The following is a 22,218-nucleotide window of genomic DNA, read 5'->3' as shown; positions in this document are numbered from 1 at the left end:
GGGCCTTAACCAATATGACAGGTGTTCTTATCAGAAGAGTAGAAGAGACACAGACACATTTAGAGAGAGAACATCACTTGATGATGGAGCCAGAGGCTGGAGTGGTGCATCCCCAAGCTGAGGCACACTGAGTATTGAGAGCAGCACTGGAAGCTAAAAGAATGGCATGTAACAGAGCTTCCCCTTGAGCCTTTAGAGAGACCAGAGCTCTGCCTACACCTTGACTTTAGGCTTGGGACTCTAGAAATTTTAAATTAAACATTTCTGTTGTTTTAAGCCATGTGCCTTGTGCTAATTTGCTATGGAAGCCATAGGAAACTAACATAGATTTGGATACCAGGAACTGGGGTACTGCTGTAACAAATATCTACAAATGTGTAGGTGGCTTTGGAATAGGGTAATGGATGGAGGCTGGCAAAACTTTGAGATAGATAGAAAAATTCTAGATTGCCTTGAAAAGATTGTTGGTAGAAATATGAAAGCTGAAGATTCTTCTGCTGAGGATCTCAGATGGAATGAGGAATGTGATTTTGGAAATAACCTTGGAAAAGTGATCCACATTATAAATTGGAAGAAAACTTAGCTGAGTTTTGTTCTATTGTTAGGTGGAAAGTAGAACTTGTAGATGACGAATGTGTATATTTAGCTTAATGGATTTTCAAGCAAAGTGTGGAAGGCAAAGCACAGTTATGCTGCACTGCTTATAGTAAAATACAAAAGGAAAAAAAGGAAATTAAGGAAGAAACTATAAAAGAAATAGAGAGTAAAATTTGAGGATCTGAAAATTTTTCAGTATATATATATATTGGAAAAAATGATAAAGCATGCTCTGAAGAGAACACCACCAGTGTGGCTGGACCAATTTTGCTGGAGAGATTAGACATGTGATTCATAGATCAAATCAACCAAATCAGCAGAAATGTTGTCAGTTTGAACTGAAAGGGACAGAGATGAGAAGAAATGACAGAAGGTTGCTGAATATCTGGGATCTGTAAGCAGGAAATAGCTGATAGGGCTATTTGGTCACAAACCTGTGTTAGCCTTCAAGAAAATAGAAGAATGATTCTGAAAGGATCTCAGAGGCCAGAGGGGCTGTAGAGGATGTGCTTATACTTTGATTTTGGACTTCTAGTCTCCAGAAATGTGACTTTAAAATTTCTGTTCTTTCAAGCCATTTCATTTGTGATAATTTGTTACAGCATTCCTAGGAAACTAATACAATCTTTCAGCAGCTTTTGAGAGTGCTTAATGCCATCTCTAAAATTTTCCTCTCCATAACTTCTATTTCACCAAGGCTTTTAGCTGGTCTCACTACAACTGTTATTGCCCACTTCCAAGGCATTTTCCATCTTGCAGATGGAGTGTTCCTTGAATTGATTGTTCATTAGTCTGGTCCTGGTGATTCCTGTCACATGGAATTCCTGTGTGGCTGTCTTTAAAGTGACAATTCAAACAACCATATTGAGAAATGCATGGACAGAGAATAATGAGTGAGAAAGGGGAAGAGACCTTTATGACTTGACCTAGAAGTGGTGCACATGTGTCCCCTCACATTCCATTGATTAACATCCAGTAACATCACCACAACTAGCTACAATAAAGCCTGGAAAATCAAATCTAATGGTGTGGGCTGGAAGAAGGTAAGAATCTTGTGACACTTATATGCTGCAGTCCACCTTATTTTTCATTAAATATGCATGTTACCCATTCTCACTCACTTAAAATACTTATTGCTTCCCTAAGGGAGACAATATAAAGTATTTCCAGTTACAATATCCAATTCAAGGTTCAGATGATCAGTCATCCAGATGATGAACTATCCTCTCCATCAGAATCAGTAATGGATTCTCCAGGTACAGGAACCTGTGCGCAAAAAGGGCAAGTTATTCCCATATCCAACATACACACTCCTTACTATACACTGAAGCTGGGACACAATAACACCAGTAATCACTTCTGTGTGAAATGGAAGAAAGGGAGATATTCTGATAGACCTCATTAAGACCTCTTATGCTAGGTGTAAAGAAATATTTTAATTAGATAACTATTTTCTTACTTGCGAAGAACTTTTCCCATTATTGGTGTGGAGTTATTTTCTGGAAGGTTCTTTCCTGTCCATTACTCTTCACATCTATATCACCAGTATGTGTTAGGAAAACATCTTCCCTGAGTCTGAAGAGACTTTGTATAGTGTCTCCAATGGTAAAACATTGGTGATTTAAAATGATAGGTTAAGGCTAGAACAAAATTTTTAAGTACAACCTTATGATTTCTTTGGCAATATAATTGTCTTAAAAATTTAGTTGTCCTCTAATGTATTTATTTCTACTCAGATCCACATACCAGTAACTATGTCCCAGATTTTCCTAAACATAGTTCCCAACCCTGATTCACTTCTTTGTTTCTATTATCACTTTACATCTTCTCTCAAATTAATGCCGGCTATGTTGATAATGCATGAGATAATTGATTTTGTTGTGAAGATAAAAGCCTCACTATGACATTTGCTATTAGGTTTGGCTAATTTGTCTAATGAAGTCTTGCTGGACCTTTCTTAGTGATGACTTTTCTAGTCTTTTCCTTCATTACCCGAATTTTGAAACAATTAGCTTTCCCAACACTTCAAGGCCCATCATTTCTGAATTTTCTGCATTCTCTTAAATTTATGCCTGAAACCAATCTATTCTTGACTGAATTAATCTCTTCTTTGTGGCACTTTGTCAATGCAGCAAGTAGTATTTGTTACCAAGTCTAAGCTCATACAGTTTGATGCACAATAGACCAATAAATTAAGAGATGGGTTGTTGGGGCCAGGAATAGCGACTTTATTCGTAAAGCCAGCAGACCAAGAAGATGGTGGACTAGTGTCCCAAAGAACCATCTTACCTGAGTTAGAATTAAGACTCCTTTTATACTAAAAGGGGAGGGGTTGTGATTGGTTGTTGCAAACTTCTTGTTATCAGAATCCTTTGTTTTTGCAGCTGTCCATGTAGGTCAGGCAGCTACGTTTCTGTAAACCTCCAACAAGACATATGTTATCCTGTGTTCTGCAACTTTTTTTCTCTATATGAATGGAAAAGTGTTTGTACCTTTAAAGGTCAGAGACTTGAGAATGACCTATCCTATATATTTCAGGCTATAAGCAACATTCTTAACTTGTAGTGAAAGCATTAGAATACAAAGGTTAAAGTAAGAGAAACAGATCTAATATGGAGTCAGATTTATTTTTTCCTATTACATATTCAGTACACACTATAATTCTAACTCCTTCAAACTACTTTCCATAGAGCTACAGACTTAGTAAGCATGTTAGTCAGCCATCACGTTTATTAAAGGTGACTCTTTCACCCCACGTTTTTCCACAGAATAGCAGAATTCTCCATCCCTTCAGCCTACTATATTTAATTTCTCATTGTCTTACCCTATACAACTAAGCCAATGCTATGTGTATTAAATTTTATTTTATTTTTACAGCTTGCACTCTTCCCTCCGTTTCTTATACCAAATACTATATCAATCAGAATTTAGTTAGGAGAACAAAAATGGATTTTGTTTAAGGATTTGTGTAATTAAACAGCTCTCTGTGAAATTAAAGTCAGGGAAAACTCTACATAAAGCAAAAGTCTACTAGATTTTAGGGAATCAGGAAGTTACAGGAAGCACAGGAAATTGCCAGCACTAATCATAGTTATTTCCACTGTCAAAATGGGTGGGTGGGAGGGAAATTCACAAGCCACTATGAATTCTCACCTTTGACAAAATCCACATGTCTGCCAGAAGGAAAAATAATAATTGCTTCTGCTTCTCTTCCATCTTTCAAAACTTATATAATTGTTACTCAATGGTGAATCTGATCCAGATCCTTGCTGTAAGGATCCTGAGAAATATAATGCTCAGATCTCCAGTCCCTGAAATAAAGGAATAAAATAGTAGGGGGAAACGGTGTTAAGTTGCCAACATTCTGCATTTTAGGTGCCAATGTGCTCTGAAATCTTAAACCTGTGCTCAAGATTCTCTGAGATCTGGCTCTGCCAACTTCTCACACTTCCACCATTTTAGATTTCTCACCTGAAACATGACATGTTCTACTTCAAATATAGACTTTGCACATGTTATTTTCTTCCTGAAACATTCTCTCTTATTCACTCTTTTATTTCCCTGCTAACTCCTACTCATTCTTCAAATCTCACATTAAACATTACTTCTTCAGTCTTCTTTTTGGTGCTTTGGAACCACTTAGAGGGGTGGAATTAGGAGGGAGGGAGGGAGACACAAGAGGGAGGAGATATGGGGATATATGTATATGTATACCTGATTCACTTTGTTATAAAGCAGAAATTGACACACCATTGTAAAGCAATTGTACTCCAATAAACATGTTAAAAAAAACTTCTGCAATATCTGTTAAGGACAATAAAGCAAAATATAATAAATGAAAAAAATAAATCCATAATATAGCTTAAATAATATCATTATATGTTTCTACTGCACTATGTATTTTGTATTTTTGTAGATGTTCTCCAGCAAAGAAACGGACAACTGAGTCAGATTAAATAGCATTTATTGAATGTATACCACTGTAAGATATCTCTTATTGTTGTAGAAAAGGCAAATAAAGCAAAAAAACAAAATCTCTTTTTTCAAAGACTTGAAATTTAGTTCATAATGCATGGAAGTAGTCTCCAAAGTAAGAAAATACACAAATAACTGTAATATTGAACAACCTCATGTATTGTCATTTAATCCAGCTACCATTTAGAATTGATTTTGTAAGGGATTTACTTTGTTTAATGCATTATATTAAGATTTATATGTTTTGCATGAAACTTCTTTTTTGTGGACAAGACAGTATTTTGGGGGGGCATAAGTCAGCTAATCAAAGATTAGGGTCCCATCTTCAATTAACAAAACAAATATTAGGACTTCAGATTCTCTAAATTGACAGCAGTGCAGTTCTTGCCAAAGATTCATTTGAAATATCCAATATTTGAAAGAAGTTATCTTTTGGACAGGTTAATTATCTCTTCCTCCAGATTCACTAGGCTCTACCTGTTTCAACTTAGGTTTTCAGGACACAGAATATGTGGACCTCATTATCTCAGTGCCCCATAGAAAGGTCTTCATTCAGTTACTTCTAATGTTAAACCTGTGGCTTTTATAGCTTAACAATGTCTATGTTTTTCAAAAAATTGTGTGAAGACATCATCCGTTATGTTTTTCAATGTCCCTAAACATAAAAAAACACATGGTAAAGTATCTCATCAATTTCTTTCTTTTTTTTTGCAGTACGCGGGCCTCTCACTGTTGCAGCTTTTCCCGCTGCGGAGCACAGGCTCCGGACCGCGCAGGCTCAGCGACCATGGCTCACGGGCCCAGCCGCTCCGCGGCATGCGGGATCTTCCCAGACCGGGCATGAACCCATGTCCCCTGCATCGGCAGGCGGACTCTCAACCACTGTGCCACCAGGGAAGCCCTCCCATCAATTTTGAGCCAAGAAAATGTTTGTGTCTGAAGACAACCTTGGGAGAACCACATTTTTCCTTTTTGCCTTGGCTGCCAAGATGAACAGACATAAATTCAGTGTTTATCTGCAGTGATTGACTCATCACAGGTGCCTGATAATAGCTATTCTTCTGTTCCCTTAACGTGTTTTTTTCTTGGCAGGCTCTGGAAGGAATGTTTAGCAGAACTGCTTTATACTGTATTGACGCTGATACAAATTATTTAAAAAAAACAACAAAACAAAAACACTAGGTATAAATACTAAGTAATCAAATAAACATGGTAATTACATAATCATGCTATCCAATGCATAATGCACTAATTATCAGTAAAAGATTGCCTTACTTTTAATAATACAAAGGCAGTTACTTCATTTTACATGTTCCTCTCATTATGACAAGAACAAAATACTCATGTGAAATGATGTTCTATACAACCTTCTTTTTTTCCTTTAAGAAAAACATTGATTGACCCTTTCAAATGTCTTTACATATCTATTCATCTATTCAAACACTTAGTATTTTGAACAGTTATGCACTAGTTAGTACATTAGATATTACTTATAATATGAATTTCAGCATTAATTCTAGAGATAAAACATCAGAAATGTTTATGCAAATAGGAATTATTACACTTACTCTTATATCCACCAGAGACATTTTTTTTCAGAAAATTATGAATTAAATGGTTATTGAACAACAACATATTATTATATTAATGCTATGGAATAAACATAAAATTTGAGAGATTAACATGTAAGACTACATTCTTAAAAAAAAAACAACTACATTCTTATAAACCAGTAACTTTACTGTGTCTGGCATGGACAAATCCGCAGAGCTGTGTATGGCACTTTGACCATGCATAATAAACCCATAATGATTCATTTAGACGCACATAAAAATTTTCTTTTTACTTTGTGAAAAACATTAGAATCTTGATCATTTTAAAATAATTTTTAGGTAATATGAGAATCTATGGAAATTGTTTTGAAATTAGCAAATCTGAAAACAATAAAAATGATTATTAGAGGTTAGAGCATTGTATTGATGTAAAATATCAGACCATATTATTTTAATTCCTGGTCATTTTGGAAAAAATTGCTTTCTATAGAATATGAAGTGACATTTATAAAGCTTTTCATTTGGTGTTTTGTTTGCTTGTTTTGTATAATAGCACAGAGTGTAACAAACTGTCCTAATAAATCATTTTCTGGTCTTCCTTGAAGTAATAGAAGAATAAACAAGAGAGTTTTTCTTAACATTTTCTATTCATTTGAATGTCTATGCAGTTTGAACCATCTTGCTAATTCCCATATAAATAAGACTGGATGTTTTGCTTATCGAAGAAAAGGAAAAGATGTATCAAGTAGAACCCTGATCATTTCAAAAATGAGTTTCTATTTTACTAATTCCAGATATCTAACATTCCTCTCACTGCTGAGTTAGACTTTATTAATGTAAATCTCTTTATATACAATTTAACACCGGAGAGCCTAGGTATTACCAGGTGAAATGTAGAATGACCAAGCAAACAGTGGTCATTCAAAATCTTTATACAACTTAGTTTCCAGTATATGTCCATTATATATATATATATATATGTATATTTCTTTTTCCCAGCTAGGGATGTACCATTGGTAAAAATATAATACAAACATAAATTTTAAAATGCAGTAACAGATATAGCAATACTAGATAAAGCAAACTTTATTGCAAATAGAATCACCAGAACAGAAAAATATTACGTATGATGAAAGGGTCAATACACTAAGAAAACATAACAATCCTAAATGTTTATAGACCCAACAACAAAATACATAAAATATTTAAAACTGTAAAATATGTGAAATAAAACTGATAAAACAAAAGTGAGAAATACACAAATCCACAATTAGAGTTGAGTACACCAACACCCCTTTCTCAATTGGTAGAATATCTTGACAGAAAATTGTCAAGATTATAAAGGAACCCAATAACACTTTCAACCAACAGGATCTAATTACATTTATAGAACTTTCCATCCAGCAGTAGAGGAAATATGCATCCTTTTCAAAAGCACATGAAATGTATACCAAGATAGCCATATCCTGGGCCATAAAACAAACCTTGAAAAATTGAATTAATTAAGTCATATAGAATGTTCTCTGACCAAAATAAAATCAAACAAGAAATTAGTGCTAGAAAGATAACAGAAAAATTCCCAGCCATTTGGAAACTAACAACATACTTCTAAATAACCTATGTGTGAAACAGGTATTCTCAAGGGAAATTAAAAAATACTTGAACTGAATGAAAATGAAAATACTATACTTCAAAATCTATGGACACAGCAACTATTGAAAGAGAAGTGCATAGCACTATATGCATACATAGAAAAGAGAAAGGTTTCATACCACTAATTTGAATTCCCTACTTCAAGAACCTAGAAAAAGAATAATAAACACAGCAAGCAGAAAAAAGGAAATAATAAAGATAACAGCAGAATATTAATGAGACTGAAAAAAGAAAACAATAGAGAAAATTTGATAAAACAGAGAGCTGTTTTTTAGAAAGATCAATAAAGTTGACAAACCTCTGTATAGATTGACAAAGAGAAAAAGAAGACACATTATAAATATCAGATATGAAACAGAAGATATCACTACAGATTCACCAGATGTCAAAAAGATAAAAAGAAATTCTATGAATAACTCTAAATACAAAGTTTTAACAAGTTAGATAAATGGATAAATTCCTTGAAGTGTACAACTCACCAAAAATGAAATAGATAATTTGAATAGTCCTCTATTAAGGGAATTAAATTTGCAATTTAAAAACTCCTCAAAAAAGAAATCTCCAGGCCAAGAGTTTCACTAGAGAATTCTACCAACATTTTAAAGAAAAATTAACACTAATTCTACACAATTTCTTCAAAAAATAGAAGAAAACATGATTCCCAATTAATTTATAAATCTAGTATTATCCTAATACCAAAACAAGACACTGAGACCATAAGAAGATTATAGAGCAATGACTGTCATGAATATAGACACAAAAATCCTTACAAATATATTTTCAAAGAGAATGCAGAATCTATTAAAAGAATTATACTCTATGACCAAGGAAAATTTATTTCAGAGATGTAAAGATGGTTTAAAATTCCAAATTAAATCAATTTAATACACCATATCAATGGGTTAAAGAAGAAAAATCACATGATCATATTAATCATACATAGAATACATTTGATAAAAACTTCCAGAGCAATAAGATTGAGAGGAACTTCTTCAAGAACATCTCCAAAAATCTTAAAGCTGATATTTTACTCATTTGTGAGGTACTGAATGCTTTCTTCTTATGATTAGGACCACAGCAAGGATATACTCTTACAATTCTTGCTCAATAGACCAGAGTTCTGTAGGTTCTAGCCAATGCAATAGGCAAGAAAAGAAAAGAAAAGAAAATCATACAGATTGGAAAGAAAGGAATTAAAACAATATTTCTATTTGTAGAGGAAATGTTTGTCAACATAGCAAAACATAAGGAATCTACAAAAACCTTCCTAGAACTACCAGTAACTTCAGCAAGATTCCAGCAATGAATGTGCAGACATAAAATTAAAATCCTTTAAAATAATTCAAAAAAAGAAATAAATACTTAGGTGTAAATCTGACAGAACTTGTACAGGACGTGTAAGTTGATAATTACAAAACTATGATGAAAGAAGCCAAAGACACTCTAAATAAATAGAGAGACACATTATGCTTATGGATTGGAAGACTCAATAGATGTCAATTGTTCTGAAATTGATATACTGCTTTAATACCACTGTTATTAAAATCCTAGCAAGATTTTTGTTCATATATATATGTGTATACACACACACAAGCACACACACACACACAAAGTACTTTATATGGAGAGGCAACAGAACCAAAATATCTGGAAAAGAATTGAAAATAAAGAATAAAGTGGAATGAACCAGTCCACCTGAAATCAATCTTATTACATCATTACAGAGCTATAATAACCACAAAGTAAACACAAAGAGCAATGGAACAGAATAGAAACCCAGAATTAGACACACAAAATCATGCTCAACTGATTCTTGAGAAAGTTGTAATAGCAATTTAGTAGAGAAAAGATAATAATTTCAATAAATGCTGCTACAATCATTGGTCATCCATAAGCAAAAAGTAAATAAATACATTAAATAAATAAATAAACAAACTAACTTTGACCTAAGTCTCTTGCTTTATATAAAAAATAATCTAAATTACCATGAAATTAAAAGTAAAACATAAAAGTAAAACTTTTAGTAAAATGCATAAACAAAATCATTGGTATATAGGACTAGACAAAGAGTTCTTATAATTGACACCAAAAGCAAAATCAATAAAAAGAAAAAAATTGACAAACTTCTCAAAATTAATCAAAATTAAAACCATTTTCTCTATGTGATACATAGCTAAAATAATATAAATACAATCTACAGATTGGGAGAAAATATTTTCTAATCACATATCTGAAAAAGGAGTAGTACTAGAACATATAAAAAACTTTCAAATGCAACAGAAAATAAATTTCCATTAGAATAATGGGAAAATACATGAAGGAATTTTCCATTGAAAAGGATATCAGATGGCAAATAAGCACATGAAAAGATCTTCAACATTATTAGCTATTAAAGAAAAGTAAATTAAAACAGCAGTGATATATTGCTATATACCTATCAGAAAGGTTAAAATAAAATACTGTGACAGCACCAATTGCTACTGAGTATATGGAGAAGGCTATCATTCATATATTAATGCCGGTTTTGTTAAATGGTATAACCACTCTGGAAAATGTTGTTTAAAATTTAAACATGCAGCTACTATTCAAGACAGCAATTGTGTTCCCAGTGAAATAAGAACTATGTTCAAAAATATACATGAAAATTTATAGCAGCATAATTTGTGACAGTCCAAAACTGGAAACAACCCTGATGTCCTTCAATGAGTGAAAGGTTAAACAAACTGTGATACATGTATACCATGGATTAGTACTCAGTAACAGAAAGCAAAAAACTACTGATACTTGTAAAAACTGCATGAATCTCAAGATAATTATGCTGAGTGAAAACCAATCCCAAAAGATTACATATTGCACTCTTCCACTTATATAACATTCTTGAAATGATAAAACTATAGAAATGAAGAACAGATTAGTGGTTGCCACGGGTTCAGATGGGAGTGAGAGTGGGAGGCAAGTGAACAGGTATGGCTGTTACATAAGGGATTCTCAAGGGATACACAAAGGGTTACATGAGGGATTCTCACTGTGTAGAAATATTCTGCATCTTAACAGGATCAGTATGAATATCCTGGCTAGGATATTGTATTATAGTTTTAAAAGATGTTACCAGTGTAGGAAAGTGGGAAAAGGGTATATTGGACCTTTTCATATAATTTCTTGTAAATGCATGTGAAACCACAATTATCTAAAAAATGTTATATTAAGAAAATCTGATGTTAAAAAAACATTTAAACATACTTCAAAACATCTTTAGTGAACTGAATATAAATTATAAGAAAATATTCAAATGTAGCATATATAGACAAACAATGAAAAATATATAAAACACAAGAGATACTAGGTATAAAGTGAAAAATTGCAAACACAGGAGAGAATGCATTGAGCAGAAGCAATATTTGAAGTAATATTGAAGCAATATTAAAATAAATTTTCCAAAATTAATGAAAAACTCCAAGCCACAAATTCAAGAAACACCAAAACTTTTCTATGTAGAACAAATAAAAAGAAATGACACTTAGATCCTTTATAGTAAAATTGCTAAAAATTACGTTAAAAAAATGTTAGTAGCTTGCAGGGGTTGGGGGAAACCCCAACATATTACCTTAAAAGAAGTAACAATAAATCTGACTTCTCAGCACAAAGGAAGCTATAAGATATATTCAAATGATATATTCAAAGTGCTCAATAAAAATAACACACAAAATATTTTATCCTGCAAAAAATATCATTTAAAAATTGAGAGGAATTTTACTTATGAGTAGGATGGAATTTGTGGCAGGTTAAAGCTCTAGCTATGAATATCTGGGGGGGGAAAACAACATAGGAAAACAGCAGAAATGATCTGGAGTAGTGAAATTAAAATTCCACAGAGTGAAGACATGTGGAAAGATGAACTGATTTTCTATAGCTATTTGGGGAAATTTTGTTGTTGAATTTGGATGCAGGCAAGAGGCTGAGGATTTGCTATTGTCCTGATCAGGAGCCATAGTGGGGGACCACGAAAACAGTAGGGCATTTGCAGGCATCACAAAGCTAGAGTGACCTTATTGGAGATGTGAGGAGTGTCAATCAGAGGGCTAATCTCCCACTTAAGCATTATTTTTTCATGTCATTCTTTTATTTAATTTTTGGTTAGAATTAGTTGAAAATTTACAGAATATTGCAAAAATAAAAATAATATAAAAACACACATACGGGCTTCCCTGGTGGTGCAGTGGTTGAGAGTCCGCCTGCCGATGCAGGGGACACGTGTTCGTGCCCCGGTCCGGGAAGATCCCACATGCGGTGGAGCAGCTGGGCCCGTGAGCCATGGCCGCTGAGCCTGCGCATCTGGAGCCTGTGCTCCACAACGGGAGAGGCCACAACAGTGAGAGGCCCGCGTACCGCAAAAAACAAAACAAAGAAACAAAAAAACACCACACACATACATCTCCTGTGATTCTTTTATCAATACTCTCCTTCCTCTGAAAACTCACAGCACTGATTTGTACATTTACCCACTTAATTAGAGGAAATAATATTACCATTACTTTTCAACTACCAGACATTGTGTTAGGAATGCAAATATGAATTAGAAAAGGACCCAGCCATATTTAGAGTGGTGAGAGTTTGACTTCTATGTCTATTGAAAATATCCTCCAAAAATGAAAGCACAAAAATGTCATTTTCAGATAAGTAGCAAACTTGCAGAAATGAAATTCTAAATGAAAAAAAAAATGTATCAATAATTATCGATGGTACGAACTATTAAAATGTAATTTATAATCACTACAAATTTTGAACGTAAGACATATCTAACTCTGCAGGTTACAGAATCTGTGTCAATGGCTGTTGAATGTGGTGTAGGGTGCTTGTTTGTTTAGATGGAAACTTAAGTGAAGAAAGTAAATGTCATTTATTAATATAAATATAAAATTAAGACCACATATAAAGTCACTTAAAAAATAAAATAAAGTCACATAAATTATAAATAATGAGAAGCAAGAAGTTTATTTACTGAAATCTGCTATTCTTTTATCTCGCATAGCATTCTGTCATTTTATTAATAATAATTCACTACCAAATTATAGAAGGTTTGAAAATTTAAAACCAGCACAAAGTAAGCATAAATATTTACTGAAGGTATTCTTTAGAGATGTAAATATGATGATTCCATCAGTGCAATTCTAATTAATGCCATATTATCATTTCATCAAACTGAAAATAAATGAAAATGCACAAATATCAAAAGGCATATAGTGGTACCTGAAGGTTTGACTTGGAAAGTGAGCTGAAAATCAACCAGGGCTCAGTCTAGTGACATTTAGCATTCCTATCACCCATAAATTATATGCGCTATAATTATTATCAGCATTTACCCTGGAAACAGTTAATCCATTACTTAATATGTATTTGGTATTGAGTCAAGGAAAATATCAGATAGAAAGAAGTTCTTTGGTGATTTGCAGTCTTTGTAAGTAACTCATGCTTGTAAACCCAGCTGTATGATTGCCTCCATTTAGTTTGTCTTTTTCATTTTAAAAAAGCCACCAGTTATCTTGAAAAAGAAAATAAGCCTCTTTTTCAAAGATGGAAAATTGTATCTTAGTGTAGAGGTACATAATGCACTGATGCTGATAATAAAATGGAATAAAGAAAAATTAGAGACATTTAGGGCCTGGCTCTTACAAAATGCATTCATGTTCCTTTAACTGACATTATATAAATGAACACAAAAGAAATACCCTCCAAAAGGCAAGGAAAGAATACAGCAGGAAGGCTGAGTTTGGAAGAAATGTGGAAGAGGGTAAGTAGTGCTGGATCAAAGACAGGAATGCCACAAAGTGAACATATATGGAAGGAGCAGTGAGACTCTGGCATAGTACCTCAGATGCTGTATTTTGTGCTTAGGTTATGTTCAGTTAGCTGTTTGTGGATTTTCAAAATTAGGAGAACATGCAAAGTTCCCACCAGGATGAATACGTGAGAGGTGAGAAACAGATTTTTAGGCTTCTAGCCCACATTTTTCCTTAAAATACACTACACACAAATTACAAGAAAGAGGGAGAAGCATGTGGCACCGTCATGTTTGCCAGGGCCCTCAGAATTGTGTTCCTTTACAAATTCTCCCTTCAGTGATACAATAAGATTCAGACATGTATCATTTTCCAAAAGTTTGTCTTATGGCGAAATCAAGGCTTTTTTCTTACATTATGATAATCTACATTGAAAATCAGGATCATTTTTAAAAGTTGTGTTAATAGTACATTTTCCCTCAAGATCATTATGTTTCTTTACTTGCTTTTATACAAATGTACACAAGAGAAATAAAACATTCCAAAAGACAAGAAATAGTAGAGCAGGAGGTCTGATAAGGTGCTAGACAGGGGGTCATGCTTTACAAAGAGGATCATGTTTCCTGCTAAAAACCAGAGGAGCATAAATAATAATATAATAAAAACTCTAACTTTTATTGAGTGCTGCCTATATGACTATATGCCAAGTACTCCTCTAGTATTCTACATATTAACTCATTTAATTCTCAAACCACACTTTGAGATAGGTATCATTATTATTCCTACTTTATAGAAGCGTAAATTGACACAAGAGTTGTTAAGTAATTTATCCAGATTTTACATTCCTCATAAAGAGCAGAGCTAGAACCAAATCCCGAGCTCTCTACAATTCCCAAGTGTGGATGTTTCCTCTAACCTCTGAGGCTTGAACATGAAACACCCATCTAGATGTTCCTATCTTCAGCTTACTCCTATTACATAAGTTAATTGCATCTTATTATTTTTTCTTGCTATTAGTCTTTCCACTAGAATGTAACTCTTTATAGAATATGACTCTTGCCATGTATCTTGTGTATCACTGTATTCCCAGCAACAAAATAGTGCTTGGTCCATGTTTGAAGCTTAATAATTGTTTGTCAAATGAGTAAAGGGTACTCATATTGATTATCTAATTCATGCTACATATAATGAAAGATGTATCCTGATTGTCTCAGTGAGTGATGCTGAAGAAATTAATAAATGCATGAGAACTCAAACTGAGTGGTCAGGTCACTTGTGAATGTGGTGTGACTGTAAATGAGCTAACATCACAAATTCCTGCTGCTTTTTGATAATGCTTAAATTTTCCACCATGAGATTAATTTCTTCATGTTGAGAGAGTTTCCACAGATAACTCACTTGGGGTACTGAATCAATTTTTTAACATTCCTCGTTTCATTATTTGGCTTCTTTCTCTCTCCCTCATCTCTCCTCCCCAGCAGCCGCAGTTCACAGCCACATGCCCTCTGCTGCCAGAGCTGGAGACATCCTTCTATATTAAGTCAAAGTATATTACCTGAACACGGAATTATAGCCCTGTTTACTGCTTGTACAGATTACTTAAACATAAGGGCTGTATTCAATGCTTTCTGATGGCTCACCTATCAGGAGGTAAGTGGGTTTTTGAAATGAAATTCAGATTATAGGCTGTTTTCAAGGCTGGTAAATCCAGGATGATGCATGTCTGGAAACACTGGATTGACAGAGGAAAAGATGAAGCTACTTAAGACATTGAAATAAAAGAGAGACTACCTCTACTGGAGGAGGACCAAACACCCCAAAAGGTCCCAATTAAAACTCTTTGCCATGTATGATAGAATCAGATTTGGGAGAAATTCCTCAGTGTATCAGAGTTGCCATTTTTCAACCCACAATCACTTTATAATTGCTTTAAGTAGAGTTCATGAGATCTGAGCGAACACAGTTTATAAATACTGATGATTATATATTAATTCAAGGCTATTGTAAATCAGTAGGAGGAAAAAAAAGAGACTTATCTAAAAATGCAAAGCATGATGGGGAGCAGAGGCAGTGTTGGGGCAACAAATGTGAAATACGAATGGAAAATCACCCAAAAGGCAGGGCTTCTGGAGTGCAGAGATGAGAGTGGGGGACCTACCCAGAACAGTCAGGAGGAGCTTCACCACCACACTGTTCCCCAGAAGGCTCTGGGCAGGAGGTTCCTGACAATCCTTTGATTTGCCAAGCTGCATCTAAGTGAGGGGATCAAATGTCGAATGTATCTCTAACAGGAAGAGCTTCACTCCCAGCTCCTGGGAATTTTCTGATGAGCCCACCTACTATCTGCTTTTCCGCCTGTGAAGGCTGAGAACTGAATTAATTGATGAAAACAGCAACATCTCCATCCTTCCAGCCAAGAACTGGCAAACCAAGGGTCTTCTGCTTTTCTGTCCACCCTGATCTGGAGCCTATTTACTGATTCAGTCTCTCTGGTCATACGCATTGACTGGTAATTTTAAACACGTCATGCACTTTCATGTTTCTCTACCTTTTTAAAATTTCACCCTCTCCTTAAAATGCCCTTCTCCCCTGGTCAATTTGCTCAATACTTAACCACTTATCAAGTTTTAGCTTTAAAGTTATTTTCTCCTTGAGGTCTATTTATATCACTTTCATAAAGTAGAAGTGCTTCCTCCCTCTTTTATGCCCCCATCAAAATTAAATATCTTGTTCCTTAATTTAAGCATATATAATATCTCATTGTGTTTTTGTGTTTACCTGTCAAACTCCCTTTCCTACCATATACCATAAACACCTTGAGGAGTTTAGCAAGTTAGCAAATAATAGGAGATTAAAGATATATTTGTCTTATTAATGTGTTAATTAATCATATAAAAATAATATTTTCTGGCTTTGCAATTTTCCATTAGGTCAGCTCATAATCAGCACATCTGGTGCACACAAAGGACTCGATATTCCATAATGTGTTGAAGTAGTCTTCTACTAAAAAATAAGGGAGAAACCTTGGATATATCACTGCAGAGATCACTCCAAGATCAATTATTTCTGTTACCTGGGACAAATTATTTCAATTTTTGAAGCAGCAAAAACCTCATAAATGAATGAGTATAAATAATAGCATTGTATCTCTTAATGGAAATGATGAGAATTGAGGAATGTTTATTTCTTATTATTTAGTCTGTGAATTTCTTTTTCCAATATGACAAGTTTTCTTTGTGTGGTTTTCTTATTATTGGGATTAACACTGGCTAATATTTACAGGAAAAAATAAACTCCACAGAGTCAAATTGTAAAAACATGATAAGAAGTGCATTGCCAAGAGAAAAGAGGAAACCATAGTTTATTAACATATCAAAATTTCAGGCCCTCTTTTATACTTGTGTTAACCCAAGATCCCTTCTGAGATTTGCCTTGTTATCAGAAAAGGAAGAGCAGTCTTGGGACAGGGAGGTGGGAAGGTTAGACTGATACTCAGCAGGGAAGAGCAATGTGAAGCTTGTATTCTTATTTCAAGAGTACTGATAACATATATTTGAAAGAGGACAAAACACCTACCTAGACAAATAATTAAGATCAATAGAAAGGTTACAAGATTTGTCCAGGATAATAAATCTTTAAGACCTACAAACAGATCATGGTGTCTGACAGGGGTGGGAGGTGTGTACTGGGCTGGGGGGTATGAGGGAGGAGGAGTTCTTTAAAACATTAACTGCTCTTTGTGTTAGTTGAGATGTTTAACTTATACTATTTGACATAAAATTCTGTTGATTGTAACATCATTGTTATTGAATAACAACAAACAACAGCAACAAAATAACAGTGTCTTAGTCGAGACAAAATGTTTATTTCCCTCTCTTGTATAAGAAATCTAGATTGAGACCCCAATGATTCACACAGAGCTCAGATTCGATAGGAGCAAAATCCTATCACAGGGAGATTCCATAAATAAACTCTTTAAGACTATTTTTTCTACATGTAAACTGATTTCCAGAGGGTCATATTTATTTTCTCTTTTATGAATAGTCTACACATAGTAACTGCTAAGTTCTTCATGGCAGTTTTAGTGTGAATTTATTTTCATGCACTTTATAATAAAGAACACCAAAATTTGGTGGATTCTATTTGGGAATAATATTTTCCCAGTTTAGTTCTTATTTTATTTGGTATATTTATTTTGGGGGGGGTGTACTAAATGTTTTCATTATATAGACAAAAGCATATGGCTATATTTGAAATTTTAATAATGTTTTAAATTTCATTTTTAGCTTCTAATCCAAGATTATGATAAGGTTACCTGTGCTACTTCTGATTTTTTCTTCTTTTCCCTTATAGGTGAATTTTCTTTCCTGAGTTTACTTTTTCCTAAACAATTATCTTCTTGCAATTTAAAAATAACTATTTCTCCACTTACTTAAAAAACAAAATTTGGATAGGCAGGAATAAATGAATTATCATTTTCTTTCATTATAATAATTATGTGCACAAAGTAGATGTTTTATCTTGCATAGTTATCACCTCATTTGGGGGGTTAACTTCTTCCACCAGCCTCTGAGAATATGAACATGTAGGAAGGAGGCACCACCTCTCACTTTATCTAGAATGTGCTTCACCAACTTTCATCATACCAAATAGACAATGAAACCAAATGAATTTTCAGCCAGTTCTTTAACGAATGTAAATAATCATTTCAAGTTGATAAATAGTGTGCATTGGTGTGTAGGTGGCTGTGATACTTGGGTCCTGGCCTATTTAAATTGTTCCCCTGTTCAGATGGGAGTGGTACCTCACTCCCTAGAATTTTTGAAGTGTTCCATATGATGGCCTCTGTGCTCTCCAGGAATCTCAAATATATCGTCTCCCATCTAGAATTATCTCTTCCCTTGCCCACTTCCCAGAACTCTGTGCCCCTTTGTTCCTGTTCTCTCTTTTTTCCTGGGAAAAGCTGATTACATTTTTAAATTATACCTACCCAATTCCTTCTTCCACGTCACTCACTCATATCTGAGGATATTCTGTTACAAAGACTTTTAGTGTTGGTTTCACAATATCAGCCTGGCTATTTTTTTTTTTTTTTGGTATTATTTACAACGTGTCTTAATCAACTCAGACTAACCTATTAGTTTCATTAAAAATAGATTAGCATTCACTAATGTCAGGAAAGAGCCTAAAGTAAGATAAATATACTCTAAAGCATAAAACAGTTAATTCTGTAACATGGGAAAATGTTTGACAAAGCACAGCATACTATTTGAGCATTTTCAATAGTGTAAAAATACAAATTAGGAAATTGCTTTTGAACTGTCTTATAATGGTCAAATTAGTTCAGGAAGAGCACTCTGCTATTAGCTGCAGTGGTTTTTGACCTCAATATCCTGCTCTTTTAATAAAGGACCATGTACGCCAATGTTACAAATGCATTTAAGATTTAGGGTTTCACAGATATATAAACTTATGCCAGTGGTTTGTTTTTTTGTTTGTTTGTTTGTTTGTTTTATGCCAGTGGTTTTAAACCCTACTGCATGCTTGACTCTCCTGGGCTGAAGCCCAACACAGGGAGATCCTATTCAATTGGTTTGGGGTATTTAAACTACTCTGGTAATTCTAATATGCAGACAGGATTAGGTACACTGGTTTTGGTGAACATATGTAGGGAATCCACGTTTACTAGTGACAATAATATCATTTTTAGATTAGAGAGAGTAGAACCTCTGAGTCAATAAACGAGGGGCTTATCAGGTGTGTGCAACCTTATTTTATATTTCTTCCATTAAGACATACAAGAAGGTTTTGTGGTGATACATTGCTGAATAATGTATCATTATCCTTCAGGATTAAATTACTTTTAGTTGGAAATATATCACTTTCTTGCCAAAAAGCGGAGACCTGGGGCTTCCCTGGTGGCGCAGTGGTTGGGAGTCCACCTGCCGATGCAGGGGACACGGGTTTGTGCCCCGGTCCGGGAAGATCCCACATGCCGGGGAGCGGCTGGGCCCGTGAGCCATGGCCACTGAGCCTGCACGTCCAGAGCCTGTGCTCCGCAACGGGAGAGGCCAAAGCAGTGAGAGGCCCACGTACAGGAAAAAAAAAAAAAAAAAAAAAAAAAAAAAGAAGGGGGACCTGAATTCAAAGAGTATGTAGTTTTCAATAAATCAGTTCCTTCTATAAATAATATTTGCTTAGCACTGGGTAGGCGTGGTTGTAGACACTAATTTAAAAAAGGAGTGTAGTGGTGAGCATCTCCAATAAAAACCCCACTATTGTGAATCTGGAATCATAATTAGTAGTATATGTAGCATTATCCTCCAAAAATTTAAACATTTTTTCTTTGTGCTTTTCTTAGAGCACAAAACAAATGTTTACTGTGTTTGAATCTAAAATGTATTGCTTTATTTTTGGGGTCACTGATCAAAACATTCCAATACATTCAGTACTTTGAAAATACAAAAAAGAAATAATAGGTGAGATTAATAAAATAAACATAAAGAAGAACACAAAGATTATTTGAAATGAAAAAGGAGACCTAACTCTATAGATGCTAAATATATCAGATAATAATAAAAGAAGACTGTGAGCAATGTTTCTAATAAATTTGACAATGTAATAAATTGAAGGGATTCTTAGTAAAATGGAAATCACCAGACTTATTAAAAATAAATTATAAATTTGAATAATCTGAAACCACTGAAGAAATTAAATTCTTAATCAGAAATATCTTCCAAACAAACACTAAATACCAGTCAAACAAAAGCAAAAAACCACCATTCCCATTTCATTTTAAAAGTAAATCAAGACAAGGTTCTCATGAGAATGGCAAATTTACAGGGTAATCTCACTTATTAACATGGACATAAAAATGTTAAATATTAGGACATGTAATCTACCAATGTATAAAAGTGGCTATATATAATGATGAAGGTAGGCTTACATCGAGAATGTTAGTACAGTCTAAGATTTGGTAATTTACCTAAGTTATTCTTTACATTAAAAGACCAAAAGTGAATACAATTATAGTAATAAGTGCAACAAAAAAGCATCTAATAAGTCCAAATATTCATATATGCTAAAAATCTCTTATGACACTATGAATATACAAAAACTGAAAAATCACTCAAAAAAATGTATATGGAAAACATATAACTATTATCACTTCTCTTCAATATTGTACTGGAGTTTCTAGTCAGAACAATAAGACAAATGATAGATACAAAAACCATCAAGATTAAAATAAAAAGAAAACTGGCATATGATATAATTGTCTACATTAAAATCTCAAAAATAATTATAAATTACTTGATTTATTGGAGAATATATCAAAATTGCTGAGTAAAATGCCAAAACTTAAAGACAACTGTACCTATATACATCAAAAAAAAATTTAATTCGGAAAAGATGATAGCTGTCAGAGAATAAAAAATACAATGGTAGATCTAATACAATGTGCTTGACACTTATGGAGAAAATTATAAAACTTTACAGTAAGACATTGAGAAAGACTTACATTAATAAAAAAAGATATGCCACACTTATGTATAAAATATCAGTATCATATATATGTCAATTCTTCCCAACATTATCTGTATGCTCCATGTTCTACTAAATAAGATCTGTTGTGTGTGTGTGTGCACACGTGTATGTGTGTATGCGTGTGCATGCGTATGCGTGTACATGGTCATGTCATCAAGAAGCTCCTAATGAAAAGAAGATGATGGAGTAATATGAGTTACAGTAGTATGACTTATTATAAAGTTTAAGTCAGCAGGAGACTGTAGTAGAGATTGAAGTATTAAGTATTAATACTAGTATTATCTGGTAAGTTTGAAGGTATAGGAACTATGGCCCAGCAATGATTTTTTCCAGATATATCCTGTATACCAGTGGTTTTTGCAGTTGAGTGCACATCAGATTCATCTGGAGAGATTGTTTAAAGACTACTGGACTTCTCTGCCCCCAGAGTTTCTGAGTCAGCAGGTCTGGGGTGTGGTTGGAGAATTTGCATTTCTACCAAGTTCCCAGGAGACTCTGATGGTCAGGAGAACACATTTTGAGAACGATTACAATAAAAACTACACTTGTATTTGTACAACTAGAGTCATACTCAAAACTGGAAACAAGCATTTTCAACAGGAGAAGAATGGTTAAAGAAAACACAATGGAATGTAATACTATAGTGGCTATGTAACAGCTACAGCTATGAAACAACATGGATGAATCTCTGAGCTAAAAAAGCAAGTTGAAGAATATATACAAAAATCCATTTGTATAGATGTAAAAGCATGCAAAACACAGCACACACACTCACAAACGCCAAGAGAGCTATAGAGAGGAATTTTTTTTTTTTTTTTTTTTTGGTAAAGCTCTACATAAAACGAAGGCAAAGGTACATATATAATTAAGAATACTCATTAACTCTGCTGGGGAATAAAGGTTGTAATTAGAGCAGGGCAGGCAGGGATTTATATGTGTGTCTTAAGATGGATAGTAGGAAAGTGGTTATTCCTGGGTTTTGTTTTCTTTTTCTTTTTCTTTCTTTCTTTTCTTTCTTTCTTTCTTTCTTTCTTTCTTTCTTTCTTTCTTTCTTTCTTTCTTTCTTTCTTTCTTTCTTTCTCTTTCTTTCTTTCTTTCTTTCTTTCTTTCTTTCTTTC

This window comes from Tursiops truncatus, chromosome 1 (genome assembly GCF_011762595.2).
Source record: "Tursiops truncatus isolate mTurTru1 chromosome 1, mTurTru1.mat.Y, whole genome shotgun sequence".
Lineage (NCBI taxonomy): Eukaryota > Metazoa > Chordata > Mammalia > Artiodactyla > Delphinidae > Tursiops > Tursiops truncatus.
The sequence above is the reverse complement of the archived record's forward strand: the minus strand, read 5'-3'. Positions refer to the sequence as shown.